Source organism: Lissotriton helveticus, chromosome 10, assembly GCF_964261635.1.
Source record: "Lissotriton helveticus chromosome 10, aLisHel1.1, whole genome shotgun sequence".
Taxonomy (NCBI): domain Eukaryota; kingdom Metazoa; phylum Chordata; class Amphibia; order Caudata; family Salamandridae; genus Lissotriton; species Lissotriton helveticus.
The window spans coordinates 590312439-590337803 of NC_136071.1; the positions used below are offsets into that span (position 1 = coordinate 590312439).

Below are 25365 nucleotides of genomic sequence, written 5' to 3' on the forward strand. Positions count from 1 at the left end.
CAAGCTGTACTCGCAGACATTTAGGCATCAGATATTTGTCTGTCGATGCCTGCACAAGTAAATTTTGAATACGTCTAATTGCAAGCATGTTGGATGATATCTCTGAGGTTTTCACACTTGTTCTGCACATTCTGAGCCGCTGCTGATACAGCAGAATAGAAGTAGGGTGAAGCCTTGAGAGGAACTTTGCTTTAACAGTAGCAAGCAGCAAGGTCGTTTCTGTAGTGTAGTGGTCATCACGTTCGCCTAACACGCGAAAGGTCCCCGGTTCGAGACCGGGCAGAAACACTGAGCGTTGGCTGCTTTTATGTGCACACTCTAAAACCTTATTATCTGAATGCAAGTTTAAGAAGAGGTGGTCTTTGAACACAGTGAGCCGTGGGAAACTTTCTTTACCTTTGCAAGACGAAACAAAGTTATCTGCATCCATCATCTGGGGGTCGTTCTTGTGCCTATTTTTATTTTGTTTAAGCTATGTTGTATTGTTGGGGCCTTTACACCTGTGACATTGCTGTGAAGGTTGTAAGTGGAAACATTGGCAGGTGCAGATAGAAGAGTTAGACCTAAGCCCCCCCTCATGAGCCGTCAGGATGGCCGCGTGGTCTAAGGCGCCAGACTCAAGAGAGCTTGATCTTCAGTGTAGCTGAGCCTTCTGGTCTCCTCATGGAGGCGTGGGTTCAAATCCCACTTCTGACAGGTCCCTTTTACACCCGTAAATCTTCCTGTTTTTTGCAGTGCGTTCCCGGCAAACACCACAATCTTTGCAGGAACCTGTAGCATGTGAAGAGAAATCCACCAACAATCAGGCTGGGCCCTTAATCACAATTCCATGGATTTCTGGAAATGACACCTCAGGCACACCTTCCATTAAATTTGCACTCCATCACAGTAACTGCCATGCTGGGTTTCTAACTGAGCAGTTGATCCCATCATTTGTTGTGAGGCTCTCCTGCCACCTTTTGGGCAGAGAAGGCACTGTCCCTGCAAAAACACAGGCAGACATGTTCAACAGGGCTTCCTGGTTATGTGGGAGGAGCAGAATGCCATTGGTCCCCCCTTGCAAATTCTAATTTACATAAGGAAGACAGAGAGGTAGCTGGGAGTAGGCACTGCACACGGGCATTGCACTCTCTCTTATGATTTGCAGCCAATTCTAGATTGAGGCAGGAGGAAAGGAGGTGACTCGCCCAACAATGGCTATACTGAGAAGTCAGCCACTCTGGGTCTCCCAGGTGAGTGTTTCAGGCCTGTGAGCCACTCATATAAATCTCGCCTGATTGAGCCTGATCGAGCGCGTTTGAATCCAAATATCAAACCCCTCTTTCTCAGGCGCAGGAAATGGTGGGCCCTTCATTGCTTCTGGTGTGGAAGTCTATGGGGCAAGGGTCCAGGACTTGCAGAGGAGAACAATTGCCAGAAAGTGCTTGCTGTTCTCATCTGTGCCTTTTTTCTGCTCACTGGCTGATAGGAGATTGGCTGCCCCCTTTCTTGCTAGAGTGAAAAAACAACAACTTGAGAGAAAACATGACGTTGTGAGGCTCACTTAGAGGGAGACTAGCCAAATAGCCCTGCTTTTTTTCTGAAAGACGCTTCAGAAATTGTTCAAAATGTCTCCTGGCCACTCAGGCTCGTTGGTCTAGGGGTATGATTCTCGCTTCGGGTGCGAGAGGTCCCGGGTTCAAATCCCGGACGAGCCCATGCTGTGGACATTTTCAGGATGCTTGTAATATAGGAGCATTTCTTCTTTTCAATGCTATAAGACGCTGTGTATGTCGAGAAAGTTCCTTACCCTGCACGCTATTTTCCACTTGTGGCGGGATAAAGGAGTGCAGGACTTCTTTGCAACTGCTTTTCTGGGCCAGACCAGCATGGTAGGAACATTACATGCATAGTGTTTTTCTAGTGTAATTTCAGGATATGGTTTCAAAATCGCCTCTTGGAATAAAAGTGGTCCTCATTCCTGTCTTCCAAAGAAATAGAGACCGGGTAAGGAGAGCCCAACTTTGAGCTTCAAGGACATTGGCCCTTAGTCTGTGCATTCCAGCCCAATACATGCCAACAAGATTCCTGAGTTAGTGTCTGTTTCTGTAGTGTAGTGGTTATCACGTTCGCCTTACACGCGAAAGGTCCCTGGTTCGAGACCGGGCAGAAACAGTGGTTTGCTGTTTTTAACAGTGTTTGCCTTTACTGGCTGACTTTATAGGAAAGCTGAGATAATAGAGGCTGTCTATCCCTCACCAACCTGACGTAGTGTGCTCCAGGGATCTCAGTGACAGCTCGAAAAGAGAAGTGACGATAGCTTGCGCCATTCGCTTGCTCGCCCTTTGCTCTGAAGGGTGGGCCTACTTCATGAAAGCAAGGAATGAGAGCAGAAATGCTTTTCTTGTCCTCACCGCAAGCAGACACTTAGAGAAAACAAACTGTCTGAAGGACAGAGGCTTTTTAATTTCTTGTTTGATGACGGCCATGGAAAAGACAGCAATCATATTGCAGAAGAGAGCAACATGTGCAGTTGCTTGCTTTGGGTGAAGCATTCACCGACTAGCTGCCACTAACCCCTGGAGCCATGTCAGAGGTGACTCTTGCGTGGCTCGTTGGTCTAGGGGTATGATTCTCGCTTAGGGTGCGAGAGGTCCCGGGTTCAAATCCTGGACGAGCCCTTTTTAGAGCTAAACATACAAATCGTACTAAAAATGCACTATGCCTGACTATTTCTAGTAATACTCGGTTGATTTTTTGCTTAACATATTCCTAACCTCAGTAGAAAAATGGATCACCGTGCTTTTTCTGCCTACCTGCTTAGTCTCAGTGTGTCCCAGGTGATGCTTTCCCAAGCTGTACTCGCAGACATTTAGGCATCAGATATTTGTCTGTCGATGCCTGCACAAGTAAATTTTGAATACGTCTAATTGCAAGCATGTTGGATGATATCTCTGAGGTTTTCACACTTGTTCTGCACATTCTGAGCCGCTGCTGATACAGCAGAATAGAAGTAGGGTGAAGCCTTGAGAGGAACTTTGCTTTAACAGTAGCAAGCAGCAAGGTCGTTTCTGTAGTGTAGTGGTCATCACGTTCGCCTAACACACGAAAGGTCCCCGGTTCGAGACCGGGCAGAAACACTGAGCGTTGGCTGCTTTTATGTGCACACTCTAAAACCTTATTATCTGAATGCAAGTTTAAGAAGAGGTGGTCTTTGAACACAGTGAGCCGTGGGAAACTTTCTTTACCTTTGCAAGACGAAACAAAGTTATCTGCATCCATCATCTGGGGGTCGTTCTTGTGCCTATTTTTATTTTGTTTAAGCTATGTTGTATTGTTGGGGCCTTTACACCTGTGACATTGCTGTGAAGGTTGTAAGTGGAAACATTGGCAGGTGCAGATAGAAGAGTTAGACCTAAGCCCCCCCTCATGAGCCGTCAGGATGGCCGAGTGGTCTAAGGCGCCAGACTCAAGAGAGCTTGATCTTCAGTGTAGCTGAGCCTTCTGGTCTCCTCATGGAGGCGTGGGTTCAAATCCCACTTCTGACAGGTCCCTTTTACACCCGTAAATCTTCCTGTTTTTTGCAGTGCGTTCCCGGCAAACACCACAATCTTTGCAGGAACCTGTAGCATGTGAAGAGAAATCCACCAACAATCAGGCTGGGCCCTTAATCACAATTCCATGGATTTCTGGAAATGACACCTCAGGCACACCTTCCATTAAATTTGCACTCCATCACAGTAACTGCCATGCTGGGTTTCTAACTGAGCAGTTGATCCCATCATTTGTTGTGAGGCTCTCCTGCCACCTTTTGGGCAGAGAAGGCACTGTCCCTGCAAAAACACAGGCAGACATGTTCAACAGGGCTTCCTGGTTATGTGGGAGGAGCAGAATGCCATTGGTCCCCCCTTGCAAATTCTAATTTACATAAGGAAGACAGAGAGGTAGCTGGGAGTAGGCACTGCACACGGGCATTGCACTCTCTCTTATGATTTGCAGCCAATTCTAGATTGAGGCAGGAGGAAAGGAGGTGACTCGCCCAACAATGGCTATACTGAGAAGTCAGCCACTCTGGGTCTCCCAGGTGAGTGTTTCAGGCCTGTGAGCCACTCATATAAATCTCGCCTGATTGAGCCTGATCGAGCGCGTTTGAATCCAAATATCAAACCCCTCTTTCTCAGGCGCAGGAAATGGTGGGCCCTTCATTGCTTCTGGTGTGGAAGTCTATGGGGCAAGGGTCCAGGACTTGCAGAGGAGAACAATTGCCAGAAAGTGCTTGCTGTTCTCATCTGTGCCTTTTTTCTGCTCACTGGCTGATAGGAGATTGGCTGCCCCCTTTCTTGCTAGAGTGAAAAAACAACAACTTGAGAGAAAACATGACGTTGTGAGGCTCACTTAGAGGGAGACTAGCCAAATAGCCCTGCTTTTTTTCTGAAAGACGCTTCAGAAATTGTTCAAAATGTCTCCTGGCCACTCAGGCTCGTTGGTCTAGGGGTATGATTCTCGCTTCGGGTGCGAGAGGTCCCGGGTTCAAATCCCGGACGAGCCCATGCTGTGGACATTTTCAGGATGCTTGTAATATAGGAGCATTTCTTCTTTTCAATGCTATAAGACGCTGTGTATGTCGAGAAAGTTCCTTACCCTGCACGCTATTTTCCACTTGTGGCGGGATAAAGGAGTGCAGGACTTCTTTGCAACTGCTTTTCTGGGCCAGACCAGCATGGTAGGAACATTACATGCATAGTGTTTTTCTAGTGTAATTTCAGGATATGGTTTCAAAATCGCCTCTTGGAATAAAAGTGGTCCTCATTCCTGTCTTCCAAAGAAATAGAGACCGGGTAAGGAGAGCCCAACTTTGAGCTTCAAGGACATTGGCCCTTAGTCTGTGCATTCCAGCCCAATACATGCCAACAAGATTCCTGAGTTAGTGTCTGTTTCTGTAGTGTAGTGGTTATCACGTTCGCCTTACACGCGAAAGGTCCCTGGTTCGAGACCGGGCAGAAACAGCGGTTTGCTGTTTTTAACAGTGTTTGCCTTTACTGGCTGACTTTATAGGAAAGCTGAGATAATAGAGGCTGTCTATCCCTCACCAACCTGACGTAGTGTGCTCCAGGGATCTCAGTGACAGCTCGAAAAGAGAAGTGACGATAGCTTGCGCCATTCGCTTGCTCGCCCTTTGCTCTGAAGGGTGGGCCTACTTCATGAAAGCAAGGAATGAGAGCAGAAATGCTTTTCTTGTCCTCACCGCAAGCAGACACTTAGAGAAAACAAACTGTCTGAAGGACAGAGGCTTTTTAATTTCTTGTTTGATGACGGCCATGGAAAAGACAGCAATCATATTGCAGAAGAGAGCAACATGTGCAGTTGCTTGCTTTGGGTGAAGCATTCACCGACTAGCTGCCACTAACCCCTGGAGCCATGTCAGAGGTGACTCTTGCGTGGCTCGTTGGTCTAGGGGTATGATTCTCGCTTAGGGTGCGAGAGGTCCCGGGTTCAAATCCCGGACGAGCCCTTTTTAGAGCTAAACATACAAATCGTACTAAAAATGCACTATGCCTGACTATTTCTAGTAATACTCGGTTGATTTTTTGCTTAACATATTCCTAACCTCAGTAGAAAAATGGATCACCGTGCTTTTTCTGCCTACCTGCTTAGTCTCAGTGTGTCCCAGGTGATGCTTTCCCAAGCTGTACTCGCAGACATTTAGGCATCAGATATTTGTCTGTCGATGCCTGCACAAGTAAATTTTGAATACGTCTAATTGCAAGCATGTTGGATGATATCTCTGAGGTTTTCACACTTGTTCTGCACATTCTGAGCCGCTGCTGATACAGCAGAATAGAAGTAGGGTGAAGCCTTGAGAGGAACTTTGCTTTAACAGTAGCAAGCAGCAAGGTCGTTTCTGTAGTGTAGTGGTCATCACGTTCGCCTACACGCGAAAGGTCCCCGGTTCGAGACCGGGCAGAAACATTGAGCTTTGGCTGCTTTTATGTGCACACTCTAAAACCTTATTATCTGAATGCAAGTTTAAGAAGAGGTGGTCTTTGAACACAGTGAGCCGTGGGAAACTTTCTTTACCTTTGCAAGACGAAACAAAGTTATCTGCATCCATCATCTGGGGGTCGTTCTTGTGCCTATTTTTATTTTGTTTAAGCTATGTTGTATTGTTGGGGCCTTTACACCTGTGACATTGCTGTGAAGGTTGTAAGTGGAAACATTGGCAGGTGCAGATAGAAGAGTTAGACCTAAGCCCTGCCTCAGGAGCCGTCAGGATGGCCGAGTGGTCTAAGTCGCCAGACTCGGGCCGATCTAATCGGCCCTGTGTTAAAAGTGAAAGTGCTCAGGCCGATCAGATCGGCCCAGGAGCTCACACTCATTTGGGAGCAGTTTCTCTCCTGCTGTGTCACTTGAAAATGAAAACTAACCTCAAATGTTAATCTAGAACACCTCCCTCGTTCGTTCCAAAGCAGTATTAGGACATATTGTGGCCCACTCACGGAGATTTCCTCACTTAAAACTAGTGGAGAAATCTTGTTCTCGGAATGAAAAGCAGCGTCAGCTGAAAGCTGCACTGGCCCTTGTTTACCAGTAGAGGGCGCAGGCAGCTCTGAGTCATTGTTGAAATCTGCCGTATGCCCCAGAGACAGTGCAGCAAGCATGCGTGCTCGACGTGTACACCGCTTCTGGCCTTGATCGGTAAACACCAAGAAACCAGTGCAGGTATGGCTCACTAAATAGCACCATTGAATTAGGTACTTCGACAAGTTTATTTCAATTGTTTATTTCGGAATGTAAAATTGAAAGTGCCACGATCCGATCTATTCAGCTTGCAGACACTCGGTTTTGAGCTCCTCCCTCCATTATAGTCATGTCTGTCCCAAGCCACAAAATTATTCCTAGGGACAGTACAACAATTTAAGAGTTTTTGAAAAAAAGAAAGGAGTTTTAAATGGTTTTAAATGGACATAATCTGTGTCATGTTCCAGGCCGATGAGGTACGCACTGGAGAAAGTTAGAGAGATTATACACAAATGGCTGTGAGGAGGCAAGGTTACACCATAATAAATGAAAAATACTTTCCTCATTTTGCCGAACTACAATATCTGCAAGCTGTTGTCCATCGTCATTTTACAATCCTTTGCAAAAGCTTTGGCGGTTATAACTGGGCCCTGTAACATGCATCTGCTCACTCGAGGGAGCAATGAAGGAGACTTGTTAGCTTTGAGCAGGTGTTTCTACTTATCTGAAGAGCTTAGCTTTCAAAAGTTACCCTTTTAAAAATTACACACGGCAGCATGCATTTTATAAAATAACTACAATCAACTAATTTTTCCACTGGCCTCATTATAACTGTTTAGTAACAGATAACGAGCCTCATAAGTTGTGTTTTGCAAATGGTCAAGATGATTTGTTCAGGAAGTAAGCAAAATATCTGTTTTTCCTTCAGGCTTTTCATCGCTTTTTTTGGCTGGGTATTATTGCAAAGTTTGTGTTTATCTAATGCGCAATGTAATTGAAATCCCTCAGGTCTGCAGCGCAGCCCCAAACTTGGCACCTTCTCTTATATCCCTCAATCTGAGCTGCTCTGCGTGTACAAGCCAGTGGAATATTGTGCCCGACCCCTAGAACCATGCTTGGAAGTAGGGTGCTGGTCTCTACCTACAGAACCTAGTTTCACATATTCTAAACAACGCACACGAGGAGACAGCAGCTCTTTCACGTTTTCTAGGTCCATGCATGATATACTGCTAAAGTCCTGTTGTTTCCTTTGAATTTTGGTGCTTGTAGTGCAATTTACCTCATTATAAAACAGGACTACAGGCCCCAGAATAATTAAACATATGTGTACTGGAGTTGCACATTACACATGGTCCTAGGAAACATGGCAGGTAGGATGAGAGCATGCCTTGCAATGAGAAGCGTGGTCCCATGGTTAAACCTGGCTTGCGCCTCCAAGTAACAGTCACAAATGCCTGGAATTCATCTGTTTTTCTTGCGCTGTTGGTGTGAATTTGTGATTCTAGCATATGTTAGTTGGGCCTGTGTCAATCTGCGCTGATTTATGAGTTTACTGGAGTTGGGTAGACGGTGAGAAAATGAAAACCTTGTGCACTTGTACAAAGGATGTTCAGTCCGAGCTGTGTGAGTAGAATGCTTTGAACCAGGATAAAGTCTCAAATGGTAAGTCTGGCAATGGAAACTCAACAGATTTCAGTTTTGCCAAAAAGAATGACACAAACTTTGCACCTTGCACATTTACACATTTTGAGCATGTTTGGCAAGAGTAGAGTAAAATCACTTTACTGCATGGTTGCACATATTTTTTCATAATGCCTTCTAATTCTGAACTAATTTTTGAAGGCACATGAAATGTGTTCAGCTGAGAGTTCTTATCTCGTATTTGGAGATGATGAAGGGATATCATCAACGAATTCCAAAAAGTAAACTTGCTCCCTAGTGTACTAAAAAGCTAAGTACTCAGGAAGAGTCTCAAAGCGCATGCAGACTGAATAATTAGTGGAGCTTGGTTGGCAGCATTTAGTGCCCCTGCATAAAGTTATGCGAGGGCCACAAGATATCTCAGGGCGATTGAGACAAGGAAGCAGCATTGTGCAAGGGGTTTTAAAGTCTTTGGGCCAGATGTATACTTTTTAGTGTGCGTAAACGGGTTTTAGACCCGTTTGCGCACGCTATAAAAGAATGGGCCAATGTACAAACAGCGACTTGCAAAATACTGGTTTGCGACTCGCTATTAGGAAGGGGCGTTCCCTTCCTAATAGCGATCGCAAAGCTATGTACCAATGTTTTGCGAAAGCAATTGCGGTCACAAAACACTTGCAAATTACCACCTACTTCAAGTAGGTGGTAATGCAGTCACAAATTCACAAATGGGAAGGGGTTCCCAGGGGTGAGATTAGTAAGAGCTCTAGGTGAAGAAGGACGGAACTCAGGACAGAGAAGTGAGATGATGGATAGAGTGGTCCCAGAGCAGATAGAAAGAGAAAGTAAGGAGAAAGTGGAGAGTTACTGAGAGATTTATTGACTAAGGAGCATGTGAGTTCGAGGAGGGGCTTGGTACAGGGCAGAGGGTAAAGCTGGATTTGAGTTGTAGAGAAGTTATGAGGGAGCAGCAGGATAGGAGGACAGTGAGCTGTCCTCAGCTGCAAGTAAACTGAGATTATGTATGTCTTTGAATGGGTGATAACACCTTAGGTTAGTATAGAATGGCGTAAAATGGTAATAGCCATTCAACAGGCTTGAGGGAAGATTGTGACATGTCAGACAGTGGGAGGAGGATGGCTCGACTAGCATTTTTATGGATATGATTTTAGATCATGCACCAACTGCTCCCTGCACAACTTTAATTGGCACAGTTTACTGAAACTGGACATGTTGAAATTCCATAGGTAACTTCAATTGTAAGTGTAATTATAATTACACTTATTTCGTGCTTACTACCCCTGACCAGGCTTCAAATCGATTTTTCAGGGAGTAGCGCGCTACTCCAGAACCCAAAAAGCATTAGTGGTGAATTAGTATAGTGAAATGTGAAAGTAATTTGAGTAGTGGACATGTTAGTCACTTATTTGGATTCAGAAGGATAGCGAATTGATAGAAGAGGGAAAAAGGTTTATATTTATATAACACTAGTTACCCCATATGGGGTGTTGAAGTGCTTTTTTTGGCGAGTAGCACGCTACTCCAGAAACCATAAAGGATTAGTGGATAATTAGTATAGTGAAATATGAAAGTAATTTAAGTGGTGGATATTAGTCAGGTATTATGATTGAGTAGAATAGTGGAGAGATAGTAGAGGGAAAAAGGTTTGCATTTATACAGTCCTTGCTACCCTTGATGGAGTTTTGAAGTATTTTTCTCGACAAGTATAGGTTGGAATTGTGTTGAGGGAGCCTATAGCAATTTTAGAGTACTTGGAAACCAGTGGAAAGTCAGTCACGTTTGATGTGGGGGTGAGAGATGGTGACCAATGTCTTTTTAGAAGTGATTTTATTGCCCTTGGTTTAGCACTACATGGTTTCACTAATACCAACAGTGTTCTGCATGAGAGTTTCTGATCGGATGCTCTGTTTCTAAAAATGCTTCTTACAATCCAACTCTGCATAGTAAAAGGGCGAGTATCAAATAAATGGATTTGTGCGATTTGGGGATGTGTGACTAGTAGTACTTAATCATTAAATTATGTTTTTTCTTCACATGCTGGAAACCGTACTCATGAGAACACTTGGATGGTGTCTGTGATGAAGGTGAAGAAGATGAATAATCACGTCACGCTGGAAAGCCTGTTGGATGTTACCAAAGAAGCATCATTCAGGTAAGTCGGTGACTAGAAGGTATACCAAATCTGTGGACCTCCTGGGAAGCATCTTGGTATACGCTCTAGGAATCCGGATCTAGTTTTTACTCTTTCAACAAGAGGAGCACAGGGTCAGGTTATAGACATACTCCTTTTTCCCTCCTAAGTGGACCAGGAACTTCAACAATAGTCAAATACACGTTTAGCTTAGGGACAGCTTGTTGGTTCAAGGCAACTTGCCTCTCGTTTTTGTATCTCCTCGCTCTGCGATGAATGTGTAATACAGGGACAGGTTGTAGGCACACACTCTCTCTCTTTTTTCCCTCTAGGTGGACCAGAACTTCGACAACCATCAACAACACATGTTTAGACTAGGGAAAGTTTGTAGGTACATGCTTTGCAGCTTGCCTTGAGCGAATGCCCTCACTGAGGTGCGCTTGCTGCCAGCAGACCCACAGCACCACTTTGTACAGTTGGTTCAAGGCAACCTGCCTCTCATTTTGTATCTCCTCTCACTGCCATCAATGTTTTCTTCAGGGACAGGTTGTAGGCACACACTCTCTCTCTTCTTCCCCTTCTAGGTGGACCAGAACTTCGACAACGATCAACAAAATATGTTTAGACTAGGGAAAGTTTGTAGGTACATGCTTTGCAGCTTGCCTTGAGCTAATGCCCTCACTGAGGTGCGTTTGCTGCCAGCAGACCCACAGCACCACTTTGTACAGTTGGTTCAAGGCAACCTGCCTCTCATTTGGTTTCTCCTGGCTGTACCAACAATGTTTAGTAAAGGGTCAGATTATAGGCACACTCTCTTTCTTTCTTCCCTCTAGGTGGACCGGGTCTTCAACAACCGTCAAGTACACATGTTAAACCTAGGGACAGCTTGTAGGATTATGGCAGCTTGCCTTGTGCAAATGCCCTCACTGAGGTGCTTTTGGTGGCAGGAGACCCACAGCACCACTTTGTACAGTTGGTTCAATGAAAACTCCGTCTCCTTTGGTTTCTCCTGGCTGTACCAACAATGTTTAGTAAAGGGTCAGATTATAGGCACACTCTCTTTCTTTCTTCCCTCTAGGTGGACCGGGTCTTCAACAACCATCAAGTACACATGTTTAGCCTAGGGACAGCTTGTAGGATTATGGCAGCTTGCCTTGAGCTAATGCCCTCACTGAGGTGCGTTTGCTGCCAGCAGACCCACAGCACCACTTTGTACAGTTGGTTCAAGGCAACCTGCCTCTCATTTTGGATCTCCTCTCATTGCCATCAATGTTTTCTTCAGGGACAGGTTGTAGGCACACACTCTCTCTCTTCTTCCCCTTCTAGGTGGACCAGAACTTCAACAACGATCAACAACATATGTTTAGACTAGGGAAAGTTTGTAGGTACATGCTTTGCAGCTTGCCTTGAACTAATGCCCTCACTGAGGTGCGTTTGCTGCCAGCAGACCCACAGCACCACTTTGTACAGTTGGTTCAAGGCAACCTGCCTCTCATTTTGTATCTCCTCTCACTGCCATCAATGTTTTCTTCAGGGACAGGTTGTAGGCACACACTCTCTCTCTTCTTCCCCTTCTAGGTGGACCAGAACTTCGACAACGATCAACAACATATGTTTAGACTAGGGAAAGTTTGTAGGTACATGCTTTGCAGCTTGCCTTGAGCTAATGCCCTCACTGAGGTGCGTTTGCTGCCAGCAGACCCACAGCACCCCTTTGTACAGTTGGTTCAAGGCAACCTGCCTCTCATTTGGTTTCTCCTGGCTGTACCAACAATGTTTAGTAAAGGGTCAGATTATAGGCACACTCTCTTTCTTTCTTCCCTCTAGGTGGACCGGGTCTTCAACAACCGTCAAGTACACATGTTAAACCTAGGGACAGCTTGTAGGATTATGGCAGCTTGCCTTGTGCAAATGCCCTCACTGAGGTGCTTTTGGTGGCAGGAGACCCACAGCACCACTTTGTACAGTTGGTTCAATGAAAACTCCGTCTCCTTTGGTTTCTCCTGGCTGTACCAACAATGTTTAGTAAAGGGTCAGATTATAGGCACACTCTCTCTCTTTCTTCCCTCTAGGTGGACCGGGTCTTCAACAACCATCAAGTACACATGTTTAGCCTAGGGACAGCTTGTAGGATTATGGCAGCTTGCCTTGAGCTAATGCCCTCACTGAGGTGTGTTTGCTGCAGCAGACCCACAGCACCACTTTGTACAGTTGGTTCAAGGCAAACTCGCTCCTGTTTGGTCTCTCCTGGCTGTGCCAACATTTTATTTTTTTAACATATCTTTATAGACATTTTACAAAATATATTCCAATCATATATTCATAGCACTTCTCAAGGATGTAATCAATATCTTTAACTATTATCCCCAGTATGAGATATGACCCCAAATGCATCCCCGGCTGGTGGTACCACAGGGTTTCAACATATGTCCATATGTTTCTGATTCTGCCTTTCTGACGTATATATCTAGGTACCTTAAGGTCAATTATTTATTAACACTATGCGTAAAATACCTCTAAGGGATTTTTCAGGATTCCAGGTAACTGAATAAGGTGTTTTGACATTTTTCAGTGCTCCCCATGTGTCTAAGATAGGAACTATTGCAGTGGCCATTCAGCAAAACAAAAAAAACGTATAACAACAAACAATCCTATCAGTGGTAATTCTGGGCTGCATAGTGGGTTCCCAGTTGTTCGTCATTTAAATTGATTCCAACACTCCAGGCCCACAGGCAACAGAATCCCCAGCCACAGGAGGTCCGTCTTTCAAGCCAGAAGCTTCGTTAGTAATACTTCTTGAGGAGTAAATCTACCCGTCAGGCCTGTTTCCTCCCAGCAGGAACCCGCCGGCCACTGTGCCACCCTCTTTAATTGGGCAGACAAATAATAAAACTAAGGGGCTTCCAAGCGCCTGTCAATGGGAGAGCATTGAAGAGTCTCCATTGGCACCCTGTTTTGACAACCATTACACACCACCCACAAGAAATGCTGCCAGGTCATGTTGGTCTAAAAAGAGTATACTTGTTTTTTTTTTATTTTTTATTTCTTTTTATTGTCATTTTGCACTTTTTTTTGCAAGCCATACAGGATTACTTCAACAAAGCAAATACATCAAATACACAAATAAATAAGATTTAGCAGTCAAAAAAAAGAAGTAAGAGAAAGATACCGAAAAATAGAAGAACACATTCCGGGATCAAGGAAAGAAAAGATAAAATGCATCAGATTTTCATACCAAGGGATCTTTTCCTTTTACCTTTTGTTCTATATATAGCTTCCTCTATATTATATGAGGCTAGGAGGCGTGCTCTCCATGCTTCAAATAAGGGAGAAGAGGGACTGATCCACTCTTGAGTGATATAAGCCCTCGTTATGGCCATAGATATAAATATAAGAGCTTTTTTTCCCTCTGGTAACACATCCGAGGTTACCCCAATTAAAACATGTTCCCCCATTAGAGTGAATGAATACCCAAGCACTATGGTGAGAAATGTCTGAATTGCCTCTAAGAAAGGAGCTAACAGTGGACATGCAAAAACATATGTATTGTGTCTGCAGCTTGACAACCACATCTACTACATGTTGTGCCAACCGTCGCGGCCCATTTTTAGATTTTTAAGGGCGTATAGTATAATTCATATAGGGCTATGTAGTGCTGGGTACGGGCTCTACCAGTGACCAAAACGGTATTAGCCAAAGCAATTGATTCTTCCAGGCAGATAGTTTCGGTACCTAGCTTCTCGGCCCATCTTGCTGTATAGATCTCTAGGTCATCTGGACATGTGATCAAAAGAGCTCTATAATAATGACCGATACTTTTTTTAGTAAAGAGGTCATCAATAAGGGGGATCCTAGCAATGCCAGAAACTTCCAGGGATGACAAGGAGTTAAAAAAACTATGAATCTGTAAATATTTAAAATAGTCCGGATTTGAAAGATTATATCTAGATATTAATTCCGAGAAAGTAAGTAGCCGACTGTTCTGCCATAGATCATTCACACATTGTATTCCTTTATTGCGCCACCGAGACATAAACGAGTCGCGGTTTTGTTTGTCAGCCCCCGCCTTAAACTGGTCTGAAAGTGAAAAACAAACATGTCTTCTCCGTCTAAGTTGCTATACAAATTTACAATAATCCTGTATTTGCTTGCCCCACCACCTCTCACCCCCTCCCCTAACCCCCCACCCACCCCCAACACCAACCCCACCCAAAGAAGGCAAAGGGAATGAACAGTCCCTAAAATTGATGGTCTGAGAAGCATAATACGTCTCGCTGCGCACTCCCATCTGCTAAACAGTCATCCAATTAGAAGTAGAAGGGCCATAACCACTGTAGAGCAAAAAAGTTATAATTCCTAACAGCTCAAAAGGCAAACTAAACTAAGCCCCCAATGGTTCAGCCTTACAGACCGAAGAAAGAAAAAAGAATAAAGAGAGAAAAACAGTCAGCATAAATTTGAGTCATCACATCACATTTTGGATAATGGTTCCTTTGCTGCGCTCTCAGAGGTTAGAAAATGAGTTCTTTCCTTAAATATAATCTTGAGTTTCGAAGGATTGAGAAGGAAGGCTTGGGCGCCTTTTGCCTGAAATGAAGGAATAAGTTGGTAGTTGAACAGTATAATGGCAGTAGTCAGGACGAACAAAGAAATCCAGGCCCTTTCCCCTTCGTTTACGATCGGGCCGGGCCAGATCGTACAGTGCTTCACGTGCCAAAAAGTTGTTCAGAGAAATCAAAATAGCTCTTGGTTGATTGTTAGAAGCGCCGCCTGAATTTTTATTGCGCTGGAAAGGGAATCTGTGAGCTCTCAGAAGCTCCCGGTCCCACTGCCACTGGGTTAGCTCCGAAAAAGCCTCGGTAAAGAATAATAAACTGCCTGACATTGGATCCATCGTCTCCTTCGGGAATACCCAAAACGCGCAAATTATTGCGCCTGGACCTATTCTCTAAGTCAACCAGCTTCCAGTTGAGTGCCCTGTTGAGTTAAGGCATCTTCAATAGCAGAAATCCACCCCTCAGTCTCCTGCACTCTAGCAGATGTTTCATTGCAGGTTTTTACCACTCGCCTTAAATTATTTTGAAGTTTGCGCACTGCTGCTTGCGTACGCAAATTCTCAGCTCTGGTTTCTTCCCGGTGTTGCACCATCACTTGATACAGCATATCCAGCGTAGTCCCAGATGACTGGGACCTCTGAGATGGGTCAGCCGAGACTGGAAGATTGTTCTCAATAGAGGTAATGAGGGGAGGAGAGCCCAAATTCTTGTAAGTTTCAGGTTCCAGTTGGAGGGCGCTACTGGGTTCCCCTAAGAACCGTGTTCTCCGCAGCCCCCCATTCCATTCGAGCAGAGGGAGAATCATCATTATCTTGCCCGTCTTCAATGGAAGATATGAATCTTTCTTGTACAACACCTGTTAAGCTAGAGACGCTAGCGTCATCTCCCGACTCAAAATCCAAACTTTCTAATTCTAATGCGGTAGATAGATCCGACATCGAGTAAAAGTTCCCGGCCGAGTCACCCGATTGTGTGTCCCCTGTAATATCTACCTCCTCCTGAGGATTAGCATGAATAGTACTGTCAGCAATGACGTCTGCAGTCCCACCTCAGGGGTTTGAGCCATCTTGATAGTTTAACCCCTGAACAGGGAGGATACGGTCTGTGATATTCAGTGCTAATTGGATTGAGTATGGACTGGAATCAGAGAGAGGGGTTTCCATATTTGCATTGCCACTGATAGCCTTCGGGAAGTTATCACTACGGTGTAGTGGCTGAGATTCAGGGTTCCCCAGTAATTCGCCAGTGGTCTTCTCCTTCTCCCTATTTGATGCCTTATTTGCCTTATTTCCCTTTTTAAACATGCCAGGTATTTTTTTTTTGGGAGCTGTATCACTACAACTCCCAGCATGCATTAAATCGGTTTCAGGCAAAGGTGTAACCGGAATTGTCACAGTATTATCCTGTTCCAGAATCACTCGGCTTACCGGTAACATTTGCTGCAGCAGTCCCTGCCCGTGTTTTTGGTTTAGGACCCATCACCGGTCCTCGTCTCCGAGATCGCCTCCTTAGCATTTCTCCGCCTTTCAGCAACCCGCATGCAGTACCAGGTCTCGTCAAAGGTTTCTGCAGCTGATGTACCCAAAGTGGCCGGCTCCGCAATGCTCCTTCAATGCCGATAATATCGCAGGATTTCGCCGAGGGGCTCCAGGTCCAGTACGGCAGCCGACCAACGCCCAGATGGCTCCCCACCTGAAACTACCCCAAGGAGTCAGCCGCCGAATGCCAGGCAACTTGCAGGTACCGGCGATATTTATAACGGAGATCCTGCCGCATACTAGTCAAACAGGGGTGAAATAATAAGGTGACCCGGAGCTAAAGAAAGCCTTTATCGGGCGAGCGCCCGAGAGCAGCTGCAGATGAGAGCGCCTAGCAGCCAGCACAGTTCCGCCACTCACTCGGATGCAGATGCATCCGCCATCTTGCCTCGTGAAATAGGCATGAAGAGAGTATACTTGTAATGCCATATTAATTTCACCAGGGGCACATACTGGGGTATTGTCATCCAAACTAATTTGGGGGATGTGCATCCCTCGGGTCTAATGAGCCATGCCAACAACTACCTGGTCTACCCTCCTCGTCATGCGCCCACGCTATGTATAATTTATAGGCGTGGCACCATAAACACTCCATTGTTTTGTTAGAGTTCCCTGGCCACCCCGAGTTGGGTTTGTACATGTTTATCTGGCCACATAACATTGTCCATTTTACGCAAACTGGTGCCTTCATTTGTAACTTGGGACCCATTCAAGTAAAAGGTACTCAAAAACTATTTACATATACTATACTACAGGTTTGTACTATAAAGAATAAACAAAAAAAGATTTTTTTTTGATTTTTTACATTTTCTATATATTTTTTGGTTTATATTTTTTATATATTTTTTATAACTGTTACTTACTCAACCTACAACTACTTCAAATAAACTGCAAACACTGAACTATTTAAAATAGTAATATAGTAATGATAATGTAAAATATTATGATAGTTATGAAGAAAATTGTAAGGCAACAAAAAGCTAGTTCTGTTCCTCCTGAACACAAGTAGAGGGATGACAGTGAATTAACTGTGGATAACATTGCTCATGAACACCAAGTTTACAGGCAGGACACCAGTGGCGGGACCTTTTTCTCCCCCCAGGCTGACTCCTGTCAGAGCACACAGCACAGTCTCTCTCTTTTCGCCCAGGCAACAGCGCAAAGCCGTGCTCCTCACTAGAAAGAGAAAGTAGTGGTGTTGTAGATATTTGTTCTTGAGAGACACCATCCTGCCGTAGACAAAGTGCCTCTACAAGACTCACTATAAAACTGTGGCGACTCTGAACATTGCATGGATCAGTATTTAATTTATACAATTCGTAAGCATTCATGATCGACACATCAATCAAATTACGCCAAACCTTGGACCAGTATCTGTGTGTTGATCTCTCTGCTGCGAATTCGTATATTTTGCGGTCGCTTACATCAACCCCACCCATTCCTTTATTGTAGTCTAGAATGACTTGAGGTTTGATGATTGACTTCCCAGACCTTGTCTGTACAGTCACACCATCTGCTAGGCTAGAGGTGGACAGCAGTAGAACAGGCTTGCGTTGGCTTTTCTTTTCTCTAAAGGCGCATGCCAATACCCCTTTCTTTCTCATATACTTAGACATTTCTGCCTGTAATTTGGCCCTTGCAATCTCTGGAGGCAGCCCTTTAGAGTTTGCCCGCACTGTGCCTGTTAATAGAGTTTTGTTCTCTAGAAGCTCCTCCGCTAGACTGACACTTGTGTAATAGTTGTCAGTCATTAGATGATACCCTTTACCAAGTAAATCACATGAGCGGAGAAGACTCATCACCTTGTTGAACACAAACCCCTTTTCTGTTCCTATTGTTTTATCCTTCCCAGAATATAAATCTACATGAAGGACATAACTATTACTGCTGTCACATACCTCAAATTTCTTAATGCCAAACCTAGCATGCCTTTTATTAGGCATGTATTGAATGTAAGCCACCCTATTTTTCATGCCAATCATCGATTCGTCAATACAAATCACCTGATGTGGCACATAGTACCGCTTGAAAGCATGGTTTAATGAATCAAGTACTGGTCTAATCTTATGCCACGGGTCATAACCTTCAACTCCCCTCACCTTTGCAGTGGCATTGTCATTTATGTGAAGCATTCTTGTGACAATAAGGTACTGCCACAATGGCATGACTTGCCCAAAGAAAGGTGTGGCCTGAGAAGGGTGTGACAAATCCCAGTAATGTTTCACGTTGCGTTTCTTTATGAGGCCCATGTTAATAGACAAACCAATCCATTTTTTCAAGAGGCCTACAGTCAAGCCCCCATTCATCCATCGACGTAGCCGTGAATGGGGATGCTCACTGATCCAGTTTGCCATTTTGTCCAGCAAATCTCTTGCATACTTGTTTGTTTCACGAACTATGTGTACAAGCAGTTCCATAGTTAAAAACAATTGCAAATATGCAACTGGGGGGGAATTTTGTGGTGGAACTTTCCGGACTCCTGGATTCCTCACAATAAACTCAATACCATAATTGTTATTATCATTGCCTGGTGCAATTTCATCCCAGACAGTCTCATACAGATCTTCTTGAGATAATTCTTCTTCTTCTTCTCCTCCACTCCCACCAAAGTCCTCATCACCTACACTCTCTTCCCCACTGCTGGACTCCTGACCCTCCCCAGAATCCACCTCAATGTCACTGTCACCCTCTGAATAAATATCTGGAGCTTCATCCAAAAATCTGAACAAAGATTCCTCTGTGTCAATCTTAAAACGTTTGGTGTTCATGTTCTTAATTTGAAAAAATGCACAGGTGAAAAAATGATCACCCTCCCTCACAAACCTTAGTTGTGTAACTTCTGTGAGGTAAAAATTATTAACCAACACGTCCTACTCTCAAAAAAATGGTGAGGACTATGGTTAATGTAAAAAAACAAACCACACAGATAAACAATCCAAACCCTCCTTCACACTGCCAAAGTTTTACTAAAAATAATTGAAAAATGAATCCTAACACACCCTATATATTCACAAAAAAAGAATCTGTAGCATTGAAAAAATAAAACAATTATAGATTAGTACTTCTCTCACAAGCTCCTAAAAACCCAACCACTCTCCAGCACACCCAAATCCCTGTCAGAGAAATTTCTGTCAGCCAAGGGGCTAATGTATCTTTTTGGCTGCTCATGGCAGAAGTACACTGACAGAGAAGAAGGACAAGCAGACACAGTGCACCTTTCAGTGGAAAGAGTCGGCCATCTTGTAATAACTGTTTGAGGTAATTTACAATGGCATTGCAGCCATATATATTTTTCATAAACCGAAAAAGATAGCCTAAAACAATTTTGATATTACCAACATGACTTATTTTTCTTCTGCTAATTCTGCTTATAGCGAAATAGGTATTTACATATATTTTCACCGTTAGTTTTGAATAGCTGATAATACTTTTAATACAGGTGACTGAATTTGATTGTAATGTTAACCTCTACTGTAATGATGGTCTTATTTCCATTTCCTGATAGTTAATCGCTTTGAATCTCTCCATTGTATCCAGCTTTACTTTTCTTTCTCTGACTGCACAGTGAGAGGAGTTTTTAAAGTGTCTGCATTTCTGTGGCTGGACTGGTGCAACCCATACATAGTAGTGATGGAGGCTAAAGACAGGTCTACTCTTAACATGTCAATTGTAAGTGTAATTATAATTGCACTTATTTAGTGCTTACTATCCCTGACCAGACGTCCAATCGCTTTTATTTTCCTCCGGAACCCAAAAAGGATTAGTGGTGAATTAGTATAGTGAAATATGAAAGTAATATGAGTGGTGGACATGTTAGTCAGTTATTACAGCACCCCTTTGTACAGTTGGTTCAAAGCGCCCTGCCTCTCGTTTTGTGTCTCCTCGCTCTGCCATGAATGTTTTGAACGGATAGGTTGAGGGCACACTCTCTCTCTCTTTTTCCCCGTCTAGATGGACCAGAACTTCAACAACCGTCAACTACATATGTTTAGCCTAGGGACAGCTTGTAGGTACATGCTTTGCAGCTTTCCTGGAGCTAATGGCCTCACTGAGTTGTGTTTACTGCCAGCAGAGCCACAGCACCACTTTTACAGTTGGTTCAAGGCAACCTCGCTCTTGTTTTGTCTCTCCTGGCTCTGCCAGGAATGTTATTTTTTTAACATATCTTTATTGCCATTTTACAACATACATTCCAATCATATATTCATACCACTTTACAAGAATTTAATCAATCACCTTACATTTATCCCCAGTATGAGATATGACCCCACATGCAACCTGGTGGTACCACAGGGTTTCAACATGTGTCCATGGGATACTGATTCTGCCTGTCTGACGTATTAATCCAGATACCTTAATGTTAGTCATTTATTCTCCCTGTGCGCAAAATACCTCTAAGGGAGTTTCCAGGATACCAGGAAACTGTATAAGATGTTTTGCCATTTTGCAGTGCTCCGCAAGCGTCTAAGATAGGAACTATTGCAGTGGCCGTTCAACTAAAACAAAGGGTAAACTTATAACAACAAACAACCCTAGCAGTGTTAATTCTGGGCTGTTTGGGGGGTCCCAGCTTTTTGTCGTATAAATCGCTTACAACGCTCCAGGACCACAGACAACAGAATCCCGTGCCATGGAACGTCAGCCTTTCAAGCCAGAAGCTTCTCTAGTAATGCTTCTTGAGGAGTAAATCTACCCGTCAAGTCTGTTTCCTCCTGGCAGGAACCAGCTGGCCACTGTGCCACCCACTGTAGTTTGTCGGATAAATAATAACATTCGAAGTCAGGGGCTCCCAAGCCTCCATCAATAGTAGAGCATCAAAGAGTCTCCATTGGCAACCTGTGTTGACCACCATCCCCCACCGGCTCTCAAGAAATGCTGCCAGGCCATGCAGGTCTAACAAGTCTGGTCGTCCATATAAGGATTCATAGTATACTTGGAAAGGTCAGCTAGGGAAAAGGGTAAGGAGTACCGAAACTGCACCACCAGTGGCACCGGGGCGGCTTGGTGCAGAGGTCAAAGTCGGAGGTTGGCCCAATGCTTTCCAATGGAGACTGGGAATGCCTAGAGCCACACTGCTTGCAGAGAAGTAGATTGATTGCAGATGCCAAGCTTTGGGGGTTGAGAATGAGAAAGACTGGGGGTTGGCACAAGCACAGGGGGGGCTTCAAAGCAGAATCAAACATATACCACCAGGGGCACAGGGGTCGCCAAGTGCTGGGTGGCAATTAAGTGCCAGGCGCACATTGCTTCTCAATGAAGTTTCGTCTTTTGACAAAAAGTCTGCAGGCATGGCACCGGAGCTTGCATGCGAGAGACCAATGATAGCAGAGGTAAGTAGAGGTGTAGAGGGCAGGAAGGATCCAGCTGTATTGCATTAATGGCATTGAAATACTTAGAAAAGTGTAATTAAAGGTCAAAGGTCAACTGACATGATCCCCCCGACACCAATGAAACCAATGAAAACACAAGTATTTATCAAAACAATTACAATAATGGAACCCTAGTAACAAATTATCCAAGGGTAGTGTGCAAAAACGACCTTGATACACCTAAACAAGTATAATTAGAGGTCAAAGGTCAAAAAGCATAACCTCCTCCAACACAGTAACAAAGGAGGATGCAGGTACTCATCATTACAATTCCAATAATGCCTCAATTGTAACAAATGATCTAACAGTAATGGATTAAGGACCATGAAACACTTAAAACAGTGTAAATAGAGGTCAAAGGTCAAACCATATGACTCCCCCCACCAATTTAATGAACAACAATGTATGTAATTATCATTACAATTCAACAACTGCAACAATTGTAAACAATGGTCTCACCATAATGGAATAAACTCCTTAAATATCTATAATAAGGGCAAATAGAGGTCAAAGGTCAAATTTTATGACCTCTACAATAATTTGAAGAAGGGAAAAAATAGTACTTTGCATTCCGAGTCCAATAATGCAACACTTGTTGAAATTGATCCAAGGGTAACAGAATAAACAGAAAAAAGGTTAAAAAAAGTGTATTTAGGGGTCAAAGGTCACGTTTTTTTCACCTCTTATAAAATTTGACTTGACCTGTGAGATCAGACAATGACCTTTGCAAAGATACCTCACTTTGCAAAAACAATTTCACTGTTACAAAGATATATCCTTTGCACACTTCCAGTAGCTACCATTTAGGGTCAAAGGTCGAGGACTGTGACCTTCAGGAGTTATATGCATGAAATCATATGCCAACCATTCACAAAATATGCATCACTACTGTGCATAAAAGTCAGAAAATATATTTTGAGATGTTGAACATATGTCCAATAACAAGACTGAGATCATTATATGAAAAACACCAACAGACCAAACAGCATGTCGGCCATTATGTAGCATGTAAAGTGCTGTCAAAAGCAGCAAAAATATGTATTTTCATAAATTTACTAATGGTAGTCTCTGAAACATCCATTTTACTTCTGTGAACCAATTCTGCTAGGCTTATAAGTTTAGATTCTGCACAACAATAGAAAAACATGAACAATGTTTGTGCTTTATATCTATGTCATAGTTTGACAAAGAGCCATAAAAAACACAAAAAACAAAATCAAAATCAAAATCTGTCCTATTACCAGGTGAGCAAACGGACTAATAAATATTTCTGAGTATTTGCTTTGGGAAAACACAATTTTTTTTATTACCCTACCAACGCGGTCATTTACACTTATCATTTTCACAGTCACCTGGCGGCCATCTTGAATTGTATCATGTGACTTCAGGGTGTTTTATAAATATAAGTTTTATATGCAAATTAATAGTTCAAGAAGTACTGAAACCAAAAATGTATAGTTTCCCAACATTATAATCATAATTGCACAAACTACAGCATGTTAAAGCAAAGCACTCCAAAAAGTCATTAAATGGCTTGGCACTGAAGGATTTTCAATGGGCACTAATAGGGTTAAGAAGAGGTGGTCTTTGAACACAGTGAGCCGTGGGAAACTTTCTTTACCTTTGCAAGACGAAACAAAGTTATCTGCATCCATCATCTGGGGGTCGTTCTTGTGCCTATTTTTATTTTGTTTAAGCTATGTTGTATTGTTGGGGCCTTTACACCTGTGACATTGCTGTGAAGGTTGTAAGTGGAAACATTGGCAGGTGCAGATAGAAGAGTTAGACCTAAGCCCCCCCTCATGAGCCGTCAGGATGGCCGAGTGGTCTAAGGCGCCAGACTCAAGAGAGCTTGATCTTCAGTGTAGCTGAGCCTTCTGGTCTCCTCATGGAGGCGTGGGTTCAAATCCCACTTCTGACAGGTCCCTTTTACACCCGTAAATCTTCCTGTTTTTTGCAGTGCGTTCCCGGCAAACACCACAATCTTTGCAGGAACCTGTAGCATGTGAAGAGAAATCCACCAACAATCAGGCTGGGCCCTTAATCACAATTCCATGGATTTCTGGAAATGACACCTCAGGCACACCTTCCATTAAATTTGCACTCCATCACAGTAACTGCCATGCTGGGTTTCTAACTGAGCAGTTGATCCCATCATTTGTTGTGAGGCTCTCCTGCCACCTTTTGGGCAGAGAAGGCACTGTCCCTGCAAAAACACAGGCAGACATGTTCAACAGGGCTTCCTGGTTATGTGGGAGGAGCAGAATGCCATTGGTCCCCCCTTGCAAATTCTAATTTACATAAGGAAGACAGAGAGGTAGCTGGGAGTAGGCACTGCACACGGGCATTGCACTCTCTCTTATGATTTGCAGCCAATTCTAGATTGAGGCAGGAGGAAAGGAGGTGACTCGCCCAACAATGGCTATACTGAGAAGTCAGCCACTCTGGGTCTCCCAGGTGAGTGTTTCAGGCCTGTGAGCCACTCATATAAATCTCGCCTGATTGAGCCTGATCGAGCGCGTTTGAATCCAAATATCAAACCCCTCTTTCTCAGGCGCAGGAAATGGTGGGCCCTTCATTGCTTCTGGTGTGGAAGTCTATGGGGCAAGGGTCCAGGACTTGCAGAGGAGAACAATTGCCAGAAAGTGCTTGCTGTTCTCATCTGTGCCTTTTTTCTGCTCACTGGCTGATAGGAGATTGGCTGCCCCCTTTCTTGCTAGAGTGAAAAAACAACAACTTGAGAGAAAACATGACGTTGTGAGGCTCACTTAGAGGGAGACTAGCCAAATAGCCCTGCTTTTTTTCTGAAAGACGCTTCAGAAATTGTTCAAAATGTCTCCTGGCCACTCAGGCTCGTTGGTCTAGGGGTATGATTCTCGCTTCGGGTGCGAGAGGTCCCGGGTTCAAATCCCGGACGAGCCCATGCTGTGGACATTTTCAGGATGCTTGTAATATAGGAGCATTTCTTCTTTTCAATGCTATAAGACGCTGTGTATGTCGAGAAAGTTCCTTACCCTGCACGCTATTTTCCACTTGTGGCGGGATAAAGGAGTGCAGGACTTCTTTGCAACTGCTTTTCTGGGCCAGACCAGCATGGTAGGAACATTACATGCATAGTGTTTTTCTAGTGTAATTTCAGGATATGGTTTCAAAATCGCCTCTTGGAATAAAAGTGGTCCTCATTCCTGTCTTCCAAAGAAATAGAGACCGGGTAAGGAGAGCCCAACTTTGAGCTTCAAGGACATTGGCCCTTAGTCTGTGCATTCCAGCCCAATACATGCCAACAAGATTCCTGAGTTAGTGTCTGTTTCTGTAGTGTAGTGGTTATCACGTTCGCCTTACACGCGAAAGGTCCCTGGTTCGAGACCGGGCAGAAACAGCGGTTTGCTGTTTTTAACAGTGTTTGCCTTTACTGGCTGACTTTATAGGAAAGCTGAGATAATAGAGGCTGTCTATCCCTCACCAACCTGACGTAGTGTGCTCCAGGGATCTCAGTGACAGCTCGAAAAGAGAAGTGACGATAGCTTGCGCCATTCGCTTGCTCGCCCTTTGCTCTGAAGGGTGGGCCTACTTCATGAAAGCAAGGAATGAGAGCAGAAATGCTTTTCTTG

The 25365-nt window shown here is 44.0% G+C and overlaps 13 non-coding genes across 13 annotated transcripts; all 13 read left to right on the plus strand.

Annotated features, from left to right (window-relative positions):
* The first annotated feature begins 215 nt into the window (after positions 1 to 215).
* TRNAV-AAC (transfer RNA valine (anticodon AAC)) lies at positions 216 to 288 on the plus strand. The gene has a single exon. It is a non-coding gene; the product is annotated as a tRNA-Val (tRNA).
* A 296-nt stretch (positions 289 to 584) lies between these two features.
* Positions 585 to 696, plus strand: TRNAL-CAA (transfer RNA leucine (anticodon CAA)). The gene is made up of 2 exons: positions 585 to 622; positions 651 to 696. It is a non-coding gene; the product is annotated as a tRNA-Leu (tRNA).
* A 929-nt stretch (positions 697 to 1625) lies between these two features.
* TRNAP-CGG (transfer RNA proline (anticodon CGG)) lies at positions 1626 to 1697 on the plus strand. Its single transcript has one exon. It is a non-coding gene; the product is annotated as a tRNA-Pro (tRNA).
* Positions 1698 to 2081: 384 nt separating this feature from the next.
* Positions 2082 to 2154, plus strand: TRNAV-UAC (transfer RNA valine (anticodon UAC)). Its single transcript has one exon. It is a non-coding gene; the product is annotated as a tRNA-Val (tRNA).
* Positions 2155 to 2588: 434 nt separating this feature from the next.
* Positions 2589 to 2660, plus strand: TRNAP-AGG (transfer RNA proline (anticodon AGG)). Its single transcript has one exon. It is a non-coding gene; the product is annotated as a tRNA-Pro (tRNA).
* A 386-nt stretch (positions 2661 to 3046) lies between these two features.
* Positions 3047 to 3119, plus strand: TRNAV-AAC (transfer RNA valine (anticodon AAC)). The gene has a single exon. It is a non-coding gene; the product is annotated as a tRNA-Val (tRNA).
* Positions 3120 to 3415: 296 nt separating this feature from the next.
* On the plus strand, positions 3416 to 3527 carry TRNAL-CAA (transfer RNA leucine (anticodon CAA)). The gene is made up of 2 exons: positions 3416 to 3453; positions 3482 to 3527. It is a non-coding gene; the product is annotated as a tRNA-Leu (tRNA).
* A 929-nt stretch (positions 3528 to 4456) lies between these two features.
* Positions 4457 to 4528, plus strand: TRNAP-CGG (transfer RNA proline (anticodon CGG)). Its single transcript has one exon. It is a non-coding gene; the product is annotated as a tRNA-Pro (tRNA).
* Positions 4529 to 4912: 384 nt separating this feature from the next.
* TRNAV-UAC (transfer RNA valine (anticodon UAC)) lies at positions 4913 to 4985 on the plus strand. Its single transcript has one exon. It is a non-coding gene; the product is annotated as a tRNA-Val (tRNA).
* A 434-nt stretch (positions 4986 to 5419) lies between these two features.
* TRNAP-AGG (transfer RNA proline (anticodon AGG)) lies at positions 5420 to 5491 on the plus strand. Its single transcript has one exon. It is a non-coding gene; the product is annotated as a tRNA-Pro (tRNA).
* An 18072-nt stretch (positions 5492 to 23563) lies between these two features.
* Positions 23564 to 23675, plus strand: TRNAL-CAA (transfer RNA leucine (anticodon CAA)). The gene is made up of 2 exons: positions 23564 to 23601; positions 23630 to 23675. It is a non-coding gene; the product is annotated as a tRNA-Leu (tRNA).
* A 929-nt stretch (positions 23676 to 24604) lies between these two features.
* TRNAP-CGG (transfer RNA proline (anticodon CGG)) lies at positions 24605 to 24676 on the plus strand. Its single transcript has one exon. It is a non-coding gene; the product is annotated as a tRNA-Pro (tRNA).
* A 384-nt stretch (positions 24677 to 25060) lies between these two features.
* Positions 25061 to 25133, plus strand: TRNAV-UAC (transfer RNA valine (anticodon UAC)). The gene has a single exon. It is a non-coding gene; the product is annotated as a tRNA-Val (tRNA).
* The last annotated feature ends 232 nt before the right edge of the window (positions 25134 to 25365 follow it).